This window comes from Callithrix jacchus, chromosome 8, assembly GCF_049354715.1.
Source record: "Callithrix jacchus isolate 240 chromosome 8, calJac240_pri, whole genome shotgun sequence".
Taxonomy (NCBI): Eukaryota; Metazoa; Chordata; class Mammalia; order Primates; family Cebidae; genus Callithrix; species Callithrix jacchus.
The window spans coordinates 64,115,720-64,129,357 of NC_133509.1; the positions used below are offsets into that span (position 1 = coordinate 64,115,720).

General features: G+C 38.0%; 1 protein-coding gene and 1 pseudogene across 6 annotated transcripts in view; both read right to left on the minus strand.

Annotated features, from left to right (window-relative positions):
• PRKD1 (protein kinase D1) overlaps nt 1-13,638 on the minus strand; it is a 386,482-nt gene that overhangs the window by 296,150 nt on the left and 76,694 nt on the right. The window lies entirely within an intron of this gene.
• Nucleotides 1-13,638, minus strand: part of LOC128928796 (uncharacterized) — a 31,755-nt pseudogene continuing 18,117 nt past the window's right edge. Inside the window, exon 1 of the transcript XR_008474369.2 lies at nt 1-13,638. This exon is cut by the window's right edge and continues 18,117 nt beyond it. The product of XR_008474369.2 is annotated as an uncharacterized LOC128928796 (transcript).

Consider the following 13,638-nt stretch of genomic DNA (forward strand, 5'->3'; position numbering starts at 1 on the left):
CAAAAGAAACAGTCACTAGAGTGGATCGGCAACCAACAGAATGGAAAAAAATTTTTGCAGTTTACCCATCTGACAAAGGGCTGATATCCAGAATTTACAAAGAACTCAAACGGATTTACAGGAAAAAAACAAACAAGCCCATTCAAAAGTGGGCAAAGGATATGAACAGACACTTTACGAAAGAAGACATATATGAGGCCAACAATCATATGAAAAAATGCTCATCGTCACTGGTCATCAGAGAGATGCAAATCAAAACCACACTGAGATACCATCTCACGCCAGTTAGAATGGCGATCATTAAAAAATCTGGAGACAACAGATGCTGGAGAGGATGTGGAGAAAAAGGAACACTTTTACACTGTTGGTGGGAGTGTAAATTAGTTCAACCATTGTGGAAGACGGTGTGGCGATTCCTCAAGGCCTTAGAAATAGAAATTCCATTTGACCCAGCAATGCCATTACTGGGTATATATCCAAAAGACTATAAATCGTTCTACTATAAGGACACATGTACACGAATGTTCATTGCAGCACTGTTTACAATAGTAAAGACCTGGAATCAACCCAAATGCCCATTGATAATAGACTGGATTGGAAAAATGTGGCACATATACACCATGGAATATTATGCAGCAATCAGAAATGATGAGTTCGTGTCGTTTGTAGGGACATGGATGAATCTGGAGAACGTCATCCTCAGCAAACTGACACAAGAACAGAAAATCAAACACCGCATATTCTCACTCATAGGTGGGTGATGAAAAATGAGAACACATGGACACAGAAAGGGGAGTACTAAACACTGGGGTCTATTGGGGGGAAAAGGGGAGGGCCAGTGGGAGGGGGAGGTGGGGAGGGATAGCCTGGGGAGAAATGCCAAATGTGGGTGAAGGGGAGAAGGAAAGAAAAGCACACTGCCATGTGTGTTCCTACGCAACTGTGTTACATCCTCTGCTCATGTACCCCAAAACCTAAAATCCAATAAAAAATTTAAAAAAAAATAAATAAATGTATCCCAGAGAAAAAATAAATAAATAAATAAAGACTATCCTAATTGTAGCTTTATTTTATAAACTGGGAAACTAAAGCCCAGAAAATAAACTTATCAAAGTTTATGATTCTACACAGTGGCAGACAAGATCACTTTAGCTTTAATTTATAAACTAGGAAACCAAGGCCCGTGAAATAAACAAACTTATCAAAGCTTATATTTCTAGACAGGGCAGAGATGAAATCATGCATGAACCATCTACATTCCTACACTGAAGCACTTTCCACTGTATTATACGTCATTTATCCGTGATAAAATTTCTTGTACAAAATTACACTTGTAGAAGGATTCAACTGGAAAATAGAGGATATATCATGAACTGCATTGATATGACTTGGCTCTATGTCCCCACCCAACTCTCATCTTATAGCTCCCATAATTCCCATGTGTTGAGGGAGGGACCCGGTGGGAGATGGCTGAATCATGGGGGCAGGTCTTTCCAATGCTGCTCTCATGATGGTAGATGGGTCTCACAAAATCTAATGGTTTTAAAACAGGAGTTTCCCTGCACAAGCTCTCTCTTCCTTCTGCCATCAATGTAAGGTGTAACTTGCTCCTCTTTGCTTTCCACAATGATTGTGAGATCTCCACAGCCATGTAAAACTGTAAGTCCATTAAAGTCTTATCTTTTGTAAATTGCCCAGTCTCAGGTATGTTTTTATCAGTAGCATGATAACAGACTAATACAGAAAATTGGAGTCGGGTGCTGCTGAAAACATACCAAAAAATGTGCAGGCAACATTGTAACTGGATAACAGACAGAGGTTGGAACAGTTTGGAGGGCTCAGAGTCAGGAAAATGTGGAAAAGTTTAGAACTTCCTAGAGACTTGTTGAATGGCTTTGATGAAAAGCCTGATAGCAATATGAATAATGAAATATCAAGGTTGAGGTCGTCTCAGATGGAGATGAGAAACTTGTTGGGAACTGGAACAATAGTGACTCTTGTTATGTTTTAGTAAAGAGGATGGTGGCATTTTACCCCTGCCCTAGAGATGTGTGGAACTTTGAACTTGAGGGTGATGATATAAGTATCTGGCAGAGGAAATTTCTAAGCAGCAAAGCATTCAAGAGGAGATTTGAGCTCTGTTAAACACACTCAGTTATTTAAAAAAAAAAAAAAAGCATAAAGTTCAGAAAATTTGCCTCTTCACAATGCAAAAAAAAAAATCCCATTTTCTGAAAAGAAATTCAAACTGGCTGCATAAATTTGCACAAATAATGAGTAGCCAAATGTTAATCCCCATGACAATGAGGAAAGTCTCCAGACCATGTTAGAGGTCTTCACAGCAGCCCCTCCCATCACAGGCTCAGAGGCTTAGGAGGAAAAAGTGGTTTCATGGGTGGGGCCAAGGGTCTCCATGCTGTGTACAGCAGAGGGACTTAGTGCCCTGCATCCCAGCAGCTCCAGCCATGGCTGAAAGGCCAACACAGGGCTCAGACCATTGCTTCAGAGGTTGGAAGCCCCAACTCTTGGCAGCTTCCACACAGTGTTTAGCCTGTGAATGCACAGAAGAATTGCGGCTGGGGAACCTCCACCTAGATTTCAGAGTATGTATGAAAACTCCTGGATGCCCAGGCAGAAGTTTGCTTTGGGGTAGGGCCCTCATGCAGAAACTCTGGTAGGGCAGCATGGAAGGGAAATGTGGGGTTAGAGCCCCCACAGAGTCCCTACTGGGACACCACTGAGTGGAGCTATGAGAAGAAGGCCACACCATACTCCAGACCACAGAAAGGTAAATCCACTGACAGCTTGCACTGTGCATCTGGAAAAGCCACAGACACTCAATGTCAACCTGTGAAAACAGCCAGGAGAGAAGCTGTACCCTGCAAAACCACAGAAGCAGAGCTGCACAAGATCATGGGAACCCATATCTTCTATTAGCATAACCTGGATCTGAGACCTGGAGTCAAAAAAGATCATTCTAGAGCTTTAAGATTTGATAGCCTAGCTGGATTGCAGACTTGCATGAAGCCCTTAGCCCCTTTGTTTTGGCCAATTTCTCCCATGTGGAACAGCTGTATTTCCCCAATGCCTGTGCCCTCATTGTATCTAGGAAGTAACTAACTTTTGATTTTACAGGATCATAGGTGGAAGGGACTTGCCTTATCTCAGATGAGACTTTGGACTGTGGATTATAAGTTAATGCTGAAATTAGTAAAGACTCTGGGGGACTGTTGGGAAGGCATGATTGGTTTTGAAATTTGAAGACGTGAGATTTGGCAAGAGCCAGGAGTGGAATGACATGGCTTGGCTCAGAGTCCTCACCCAACTCTCATCTTGTAGCTCCCATAATTCCCACATATTGTGAGAAGGACTTGGTGGGAGATGGTTGAATCATGAGGGCCGGTCTTTCCCATGCTGTTCTCGTGATAGTGAGGGGATCTCATGAGAGCCGATGGTTTTAAAAGTGGGACTTTCCCTGCACAGGTTCTCACTGTTTGCCTGCTGCCATCTATGTAAGACATGACTTGCTACTTCTTGCTTTCCACCATTATTGTGAGGCTTCCACAACCATGTGGAACTGTAAGTCCATTAAGCCTCTTTCTTGTAAATTGACCCGTCTTGGGTTATGTATTTATTAACAGGATAAAAACAGACTAATACATGCACACAAATCCATCATAATAGAGTCAGTCGCTTCCTTCAGTTTGGTTTCACTAGGATATATGCATCTGGATGAAAAATGGTACCATACAAAGAATATTGCATCTGATACCTCACATCACAGAGAGTATAAAGGAAGTTGAATAGGCCAATTGGAAAAATGCTAGAAACCAAAAAGTAGGTACCAGCCTATATAGTCAAAAGCAAACTCTATTGCCAAGTCTACAAGGAGTTTTTCACTTGAGATAAGCATATCATTCTATATTCTAAATACAGCAATATTCCAAATACTGGGCACCACTGCCAATTCCCCAATGCCCTCACAAAAATTAATACAGCCAATTGTTGAAATACTTGAATAACTGGTTGTACAAACACAACCAAAGGTTTGTCATGGTCCCCAACAGAAGAAAAAAGACACTAAAACCACAGATTTCTCACTAGGTGTCTTTTATAGGGGATAAAAGTAAACAATCCATGAAAGTGTCTCCATGGAGAAGGAAATACAAAGAGACAAATTTTAGTGACAGTTTTACCTGTCAGTAAAATCTGCAACAATAAACTCTGTTAATACCACAAGGGGAACCAACATTGTATTGTCAGCTCAGTGCACTAATTGACTGTTCATGTATTTATCTAAATACTAAAGAGAGAAGGAGCCTAGATACTATCAAGTCCAGGAAAGAGTCCAATACTATGGGTCGTGAAGGCCTGTAGAAATTTGGGGTATCTGCCAAAGGATTATAAATCATTCTATTATAAAGACACATGCATATGTATGTTCATTGCAGCACTGTTTAACAATAGCAAAGACTTGGAACCAACCCAAATACCCATCAATGATAGACTGGATAAAGAAAATGTGGCACATGTACACCATGGAATACTGTGCAGCCATAAAAAAGGGATGAGTTCATGTCCTTTGCAGGGACATGGATGAAGCTGAAAAACATCATTCTCAGCAAAGTGGCACAAGAACAGAAAACCAAACACCACATATTCTCATTCATAAGCGGGTGTCGAACAATGAGAACACATGAACACAGGGAGGGTAACATCACACACTGGGGCCTGGGTGGGGGGATTGAAGAGGGATAACATTAGGAGAAATACCTAATGTAGATCACAGGGGGATGGATGCAGCAAACCACCATGGCATGTGTATATCTATGTAACAATCCTGCATGATCTGCACACATACCTCAGAACTTAAATATAATTAAAAAAAGAGAGAAAAGAAGTTTGGGATATCTGAAATAGGAACAGACTCCTGAACACATCTCTGAGACTGGTAAGCTAACATGAGAAAAATCACTCCACTGGAACTCCTGCTGCAAGTCTTTCTTCTCTGTAGCCTAATCAATTTGCCTCGGCATACAGAACATCAAGAGTCACTTGGTGATCCTGAGTTAACATAGCTCAAGTCTAACAAGGGAACAGTTCCTCTGAAATCGCCAGTCACTTATTTCTGGGATAATAGCAGGGAGAAAAAAAAGAGACTTCAGGATCAAACAAACCCAAGTGTGATCAAACCCAACCCCATTTACTAGCTGTGCAACCTGGGGCAGACACCTTAACCTCTTAGCATCCTTGCCTTCTTTATCTATAAATGGTCTTCTCGTACACCCTTCAAAACTATAATAAAGACTAAATGATTTTATGAATGTATGTGAAATATCTAGCATATTTAGGTAGTCAGAAAACAGTCATTATATTATCATTGTTATTGTCACTGTTACTGGCTCCACATGCTGGCAGGCCAGAATACGGGCCTCAGGAGCATGACCCTATCCACACTACCCTCATTTGCATACACCCAGCTTATAAAAGGCAGAAAATAAAAATGCATGAAAGCAGTCATAGGAAAAAAAATAGTTGTTTCATAAGAAGGAGAGAAAAAGGTAAAAAGCAAAGCTGCATACCTGGGCAGGAGACAAAAAGGAATTGTTGGCCTTCCTGACAGACCTAATGACCTCCTGCAGGACCTCACGGCAGGTCCTCTACACTCTCTGAGGATTGATTTTCCGCATAGCTCAAAACCCCAGCAATTAGTGATTCAAGTGTCCTCTTCAGAAAATGCAAATACCTTTGTTCAGGTTAGGGTTAATGCTCACATTATGCATCATTCATACACTTAGAAGTTGTTTAATCAAACTGCTCCCTTCAAAGAAAATAATAGAATGCCACAAAGCACTTCCTAATAGTGAAACAGGCTGAGGGAATAGGAAGGAGGACTGAAAAGGGCAGTGAGGGGAAATAAGGAAAGTCTAAGGTGGTTAAAATCTGATAGAAGAATGTGAAAACAAACTAGCTTATTTCAAAATCTGCCTACAAGATGACTACTAGCTATACAGCAAAAACCTCCTCTCTACATTTTCCCTCATTTGCCTCAGTTCTGATCTCCTAAGAATAGAGTGGAGTACCACAGTGAAATTTTTAACATTGGTTCTAGGAGATTCTGTGAGCCAGCCAGGAAACTTAACTTTATTTGTTTAACTTTTTTTTTGCATGACAAAATTAGTTCTGAGTTCATACAACTCACTTACATGACTCATGAAAGCTGAAATTAAACTGTCTTGTTTAAGGTCAAGAATTATTTCATTAAACAAATAAATGAACAGATACATAAACAAATGAATAAATGAAGGGAAGGCCTTTCTGATTAGACTCACCCCTGACCTCAGTTTGGTTTTCTTCCAAGCACCTATCACCATCTGACCTCATAATTCATTGTCTATCTTCCCTTCTAGAACAGGAACTCCATGAGAGTACAAACTGGTTTCACACTACTGTTGTCCTCACCTATAATAGTGTATGGCAAATTGTACATGCTCAGTAAATATTTGTTAAATGAGTGAATGGCTGAACTGAACAGGAAATGTCTCTACAAGACTTTCGAGGTTAAACACTAAGGCTTTAACAGTAATGCTCCAGTTCCTTCCCTTGTCAGTTCCCCATTTCTTGTTTCACACCACAAGAACATGACTACATTCCGAGCTTGTGATCATTTCCTTTTATAATGTCCCACTGATCACTTTGAAACAGTAGAGGTCGCTTGTCATGATACTGGCTACTGTACCTACTTTTCCCCTGGGATTTTTTTTTTTTAATGGCAAACCTTCAAAGATGTTCCACCTGTACCAAAAATAGAAAATTCCACATAAATATAATGGCTTTCCCTGCTCTTTTTTAAGTATTTTAAACTCATTATCTTTTATCTTTGAGAAGACTTCTAAAGCCAAATCACATAAAATTGTAAGATATTCTCATTTCTTTTTCTATAGGAAAAAACCCTGCTATAGAGAAAAAAATGCTGGGAGGGGGCACTATAATTTATTGCAGCTTTAAGTGTCTGTAAGTCACTCCCCCTGGCACCATCTGCTTCCAATATTACAAATCTCTTCTGTTTGAATAATGAACACAATACCTTTCCCCCTGTTGATTATTATCATTTTAATTACAAAATGGTCATTACTATTAAACCAATGGCAAAAGGTAGGTCATACTGTTATAAAATAATAAAGCATTTCCCCACTTGCAAAGATTCATATATTAAATGTCTGATAATTCTCAAAATCAATTAGGCCATCAATGGTCAAAGCCCAGCTGCTTGTAAATCACATTTAAAAGTCTGACAATAATAATTTCTTTATATTCAGTCATCGAGCTTCCTCATATAAATAAGTAAAATAAAATAAGCTTCACTTTATAACTCTAATCTCATTATAAGAATTCAAACACAAAAAAGAAAATTTATTAACTAATTACTAATTATTATAAAGTTATATGACTTGGTAGTAAACCCTCAAATCCTGCAAAAAGACTTGTAATTCCTGAGTTGGAGACAATGCTCTGGAAAAATACAGTTTTTAAAATAATTAATTGTAAAATGATCAGTCTAAGATATTTCTTAAAAAACAATGCATAATTAAAATTACTCACATATATCTGAATGAGTAAACAGATTTTAAATTGAACCAAATATATTAAGGGGTACTTGTGGATTTTTAGAATGCTTTCTTATACAATTCAGTACTAGTCAAATTAACTCTTCATTCCTCGAGATGTAAGGGCAAAAGCTAGCAAGGCTAAGCAGTAGTTTTGAAAAACTAACACTTGGGCCGGGCGCGGTGGCTCACGCCTGTAATCCCAGCACTTTGGGAGGCCGAGGCGGGTGGATCACGAGGTCAAGAGATCGAGACCATCCTGGTCAACAAGGTGAAACCCCGTCTCTACTGAAAATACAAAAATTAGCTGGGCACGGTGGCACGTGCCTGTAATCCCAGCTACTCAGGAGGCTGAGGCAGAAGGATTGCCTGAACCCAGGAGGCGGAAGTTGCGGTGAGCCGAGATCGCGCCATTGCACTCCAGTCTGGGTAACAAGAGCGAAACCCCATCTCAAAAAAAAAAAAGAAAAACTAACACTTGACTACTCAGAATACATGTGAATAAATGTACCACATCTACAATCTCCAAAACATGTACACTTCTTCCTGCTGTGAGTGCTATTCCTGAAAAAATTAAAAATGATTAAACAACAAGCACCTTGGTTTTTTAGACATGACCCACTATGTTGCACCAAAGGCTGTGGAGGAAAAAAAGTTCTATTGTAGCAAGCAAATGGCTACACTTTTCTAAAAGAATGAAATCCAAACTAAATCACATAGTCAGCGTTTAGCTCAGAAAGGGACATGAAGATACTCTTGTTAACATTGGGCAAGACAGATGATCTATCTCCTAATGGTAAAAGCTGCAAGATAAGAAAGAGTTCTTGCCTGAGAACCACCTACTCAGACATGCCGCAATCAACCCAAGAAGCACTATCCTGAGGTATCATGTTCAAACTTGAGCTCATTCAGCTCAAATATCACCTGGAAAGTTGCTGCCTAGAGCTGATACAGGAAGATACTTCTTTTACAGCTATAAGCTCAAAAATTAAATTTAAATTACTGATATAACTTTAGGATTTGCATGTGTTGCAAATGCCTTTTCACTTAATAAACATACCTTATATATATTTATACATGTACAATTTAGGAAATGCCTTTAAAATATTGCCTTCTGCCCTTTTAAGTAGGTGTTTTTCCTTTCCCTTCATAGATAAGGAAACTGGTACTTAAATAATTTAAATGACATTCCTAAGGGCACTGGCCAATAAGTGGGACTCAAATTTAGGTGATTTGACTCCAGGAGCAATTGATGTTCCACTAAACCAACTTTCCAGTTTTTCCCAGATCTTTATCTTCCCAATTAAGTGTTAATTCTGTAATTAGGTTAAAATTTCCACATTTACCAAGAGAAGACTAGTCTAATTTTCCCAAACCTAGATGAAACAGGCCTCCCCTTCTATCACTTACTTTTTAATATTTGTATTAAAAATTATTTCAAAATATACTACACAAGCCAAATTAAACTCATTTCTCTGCCAGAATGAACTACAAATGGCAAAAGTCAGTCCAACAAACTATGACTAGCACCTCTTAAACTGAGTATAACTTTTATCAAATGATAGCTCTGAGGAAAAAAAAATTAAAAAGAGAAAAGAGGGCTTTCAGTTTGATTGGTGCCACTTCCCACAAACTGAAATGGTTTTAGCTTGGTAATCTCAAATACCAGGTGCCCTGACTTGTACAAACTATACCGTGAGACACCATCACTAGAAGATTTTATATCATATATAACCTGACCTTACCTCATCAATTGTTTTTAAATTGTATTTATATTTTTTAATTTTATTTTTGTGCATATGTAGTAGATGTATATACTTATGCAGTACATGATATATTCTTAAACAAGCTTGTACTGTGTAATAATCACATCATGGAAAATGGAGTGTCCAACCCCTCAAGCTTTTTTATTTTTTGAGATGGAGTCTTGCTCTGACACCCAGGCTGGAAGTACAGTGGTGAGATTTTGGCTCACTGCAACCTCCGCCTTCCAGGTTCAAGTGATTCTACAGGTGCCTGCCACCACACCAGGCTAATTTTTTTGTACTTTTAGTAGAGAAAGATTTCACCATATTGGCCAGGCTGGCCTCAAACTGCTGACCTCATGATTTGCCTCCCTCGCCCCCTCAAAGTGCTGGGATTACCCAGTGTAAGCCACCAATCCCGGCCCAAATATTCAGTCATTCTAACTATAATTTTGTACCCATTAACCATCTCCACCTCCCCTCTACCTCCTACTCTCTATCTCCATGGGTTCAATTGTTTTGATTTTTAGATTCCACAAATAACTGAGGACATGTGGTGTTTAGCTTTATGTGCCTGGTTTATTTCACTTAACTTAAAGACCACCAGTTCCACCCATGTTCTTGCAGATGACTAAATCTCTTTTGTTTCTGTGGCTGCCTAGCAAGTACCACATTTTCTTTATACATTCATCTGTTGACGAACACTTAGGTTTCTTCCAAATCTTGGCTATTGTGAACAGTGCTGCAAAAAACATGGGAGTCCAGATCTCTTCAATATACTGATTTACTTTTTGGGGGGTACTGCTATACCCTCAGCAGTGGGAATGCTGTATTATATGGTAGATCTATTTTTAGTTTTTTGAGGAACATCCAAACTGTTCTTCATAGTTACTGTAATCATTTACATTCCCACCAACGGCATATGAGAGTTGCCATTTCTCCACATCCTCACCAGCATTTACTTTTGGATACGAGGCATTTTAACTGGGTGAGATGATACCTCGCTGTAGTTTTATTTGCATTTCTCTGATGATCAATGATGTTGAGCACCATTTTGTATGTCTGTTTGTCATTTGTATGTCTTCTTTTGAGAATTATCTATTTAAATCTTTCTCCATTTTTTAATCAGATTATTAGATTTTTCCCCATAGAGTTATTTAAGCTCCTTATATATTCTGGTTATTAATCCTTCGTCACATGGGTCATCTGCAAATATTTTCTCCTATTCTGTGGGTTGTCTTTTTACTTTATTGCTTTCTTTGCTTTGCAGAAGATTTTTAACTTGATGTGTTCCCATTTGTCTGTTTTTGCTATGGTTGCCTCTGCTTATGGGGTATTACTCAATAAATCTTTGCCCAGACCGATATCCTGGAAAGATTCCCCAAGCATTTTCTTTGGGCAGCTTCATAAAGCAAAAGTAGCTTTGACTTTGATAAACACAGCAACATTTTAATAGTCTGAATTCTTTTGCCACTCTTTGCAGAGAATTTATTACTGAATGGCTGTATCATAGTTCAAGGTTTCCTTTCAATGACCTCACAAGTAGGAAATACATATATATTAAGTAAAATTGGCAAAAGAGACTCAGTTTAAGAGTCAAAAATTAAACAGCTTATTTATTTCACACTATAGACATTTAAGTAGGTCCCTTTAGTATCTTTTCAATATTATTCTTTTTGTCTTTTAATTAACAAGGTAGGTATAAATTCTTACTCATAGATTAAAGCAAAAACAAGGTATCATATATAAAAGTGTTCTGAAGACAGTGGAATTAAAAATGAAGTGATTTTAACTGAATATTTCACCAATATGAAGAAAATATACCACTCCATTGGAGCTCAAAATGAGTGATCTTATTCTTCAGTTCTATTGTTGTTCTACTGTCAAATACAGTTTTTCCTTTCTCTCCAAATCTCTCACTTTACTTTGTTTAAAACAAACGAACATGGATTTTAGGCTTCAGGATGCAATTTGGCTTTCAGGACTAAATGCTGAATCTTAGACAAGCCCTGAGGAGATGTGTATCTCTTTTGATCATAAAGTGACTTATTGTAACTGAAGAGAAACAGAGAAAAATAAATTAAGATATAGTGAAAATTAAGCAAAGCACGCAAGGAAAATGTGACAACCTTCTCTCCCCCTTGGTTTTCAAGTTTCCTTGGAGCATTCCACAATCTTATTCTTTTTCATGTTCGGTTAATGTCCATTATATCTGGAGAACTTTGTCGTGAAATACATACTTTTTCCCCAACAAAAATCATTAGAACATACAGACTTTTTCAAAGAATCTGTGGTAGTAATACGATCTCAAAAACACAAAAGAATAATAGCAGTTTTAGCTACTTCTAGGAAACAATGTGGTGGTAAAGAACAGCTAAAATTATTTTTATGGTAAACCTGAAGTTAAACAGTATGCTATCACTGTGCAGTAAAAATACTTGCTTTTTTAAAATTCAGACGTAAGGTGTCAGTTAAAGCATAGAATTTTTTCTGAAGATAATAAAGAAAATACTTATTTTTATGATTTAAATAACAGAATTTAGTCACGTTAATTGAGGCATTTTTGTCACTACTGGGCAATGACCATATGTGAATTCCACGGGTAATGTATTAATATTCCAACCAATACAACACAGAAGACAACCTTAGAACTGTACAGAAGGAATCAAAGAACTTATATACGTTAAGCTTCACTCCAGCCTACAAACAGGAGAGCCTGCATTTAAAAGTCTTAAAGGTTTCCTGAATTATGGAATCTCAATTTACCTGCCAATTAATCCAGTTCTTTCTTTTTAAATGTAGACTCTGACCTTAAACAGAAGGCATATTCTAGCTGACTTCTAAGGGTGTCCAGAGTATACCTCAGAGAACCCTATGGTCTGAGTTTAATACCTGTTCTTTCTATAAAATCTCAAAAGTGACATCATAATGAAAAGAAAAGCTACTTTTTCTCCTAAAAATACCTCCCTTCATCATCAGTGTGTTGTCGTTTTTGCATTGCAAAGAATTGATATTCTAAATGTTCCCTTCCATACAGAAAGCCAAAAGAGAGAATGTGAGTTTGAGTGAGAGGGTGTAGGTAAGCTGAGGGATAGTTTGGTACCCAAAAATGAATCATTTTGAAGATAGAAGTAATATAGTTTAAATCCCAAGAGGCTGCGATTGAGGAGGGCAGGGAAATAAAGAACCTAGGAATGGAACACAGTTAACAGCCCATGTGAATAACATAGCACAAACCTACCAGGTTTATTTCTGTGAATTCTCACATAGTTTGCTGGAAGTTGCTCCTGAATTGTTTATAGGTCTAATCTTTAATACACATGCTCAAATAATTGTATCAGGATTTTCCCTCAAATAGTTATTCTTTAATGAACTGAAAAATCAGGGTAATATCTTCCTGTCTTTAAACATTTTCTGTATTTTCCTGAAACACAAGTCACACCTGCAAACTATATCTAACTATGAAAATATACACAAAACTTCTACCAAAGTATATCTATATTATCAATCAGTCAGGAAAAACTTACTAGACACTAATAGGCAAAATGCAAGGGACTCATGTGCCAAAGAATCACAGGATCAAATACATTATGAAGATAATGTAAGCATCACCAGAGTGGGTGACTGTGTTTGTCTTACTCCCTTTGTAATTACCACTAGCCTCCAACACAACATAATAGGCCCTGGATAAACATCAGCTGAATCAATTGCTTTTTTTTAAATGGTGCAAATAAGGAAATCAAAATGGCTACAGTTTGCTGTGCTTCCAATGTCCCTACAAAACTCATGTTAAAATTTTATTACTATTGTGATATATTAAAAAGTGAGGCCATTAAGAAGTGAAGTGATTCATCCTTGAGGGCTCTGCCCTCATGAATGGATTTAGGTATTTATCATTTGGGTTCGTTCATTATCACAAGAATGGGTTGTTACAAAAAGCAAGTTTGATTCCCATCTTGCTGTCTTGCTTTTGAGCTCTCTTGAACTTCCACCTTTTGTCACAGGATGATGAGGCACAAATATCCTCACCATATGTCAATGCTATGCTCTTAGATTTGCCAGTCTCCAGAACCAGAAGTCAAATAAACTTCTGTTCACAATAATTTACTCAGTCTGTGGTATTCTGTTATAGCAGCATATAAGGACTAAGGCATGGTTGTTTTAGTTATCTGGGTCTTGTCACTTACCATCTCTCTGTGCTGCTTTCTGGCAACAGCAGCAAACCCCAAATTCCACTTACCTGGCTACTCTCCAGATTACCTATTACAACAGTCCTGCTAAACCTG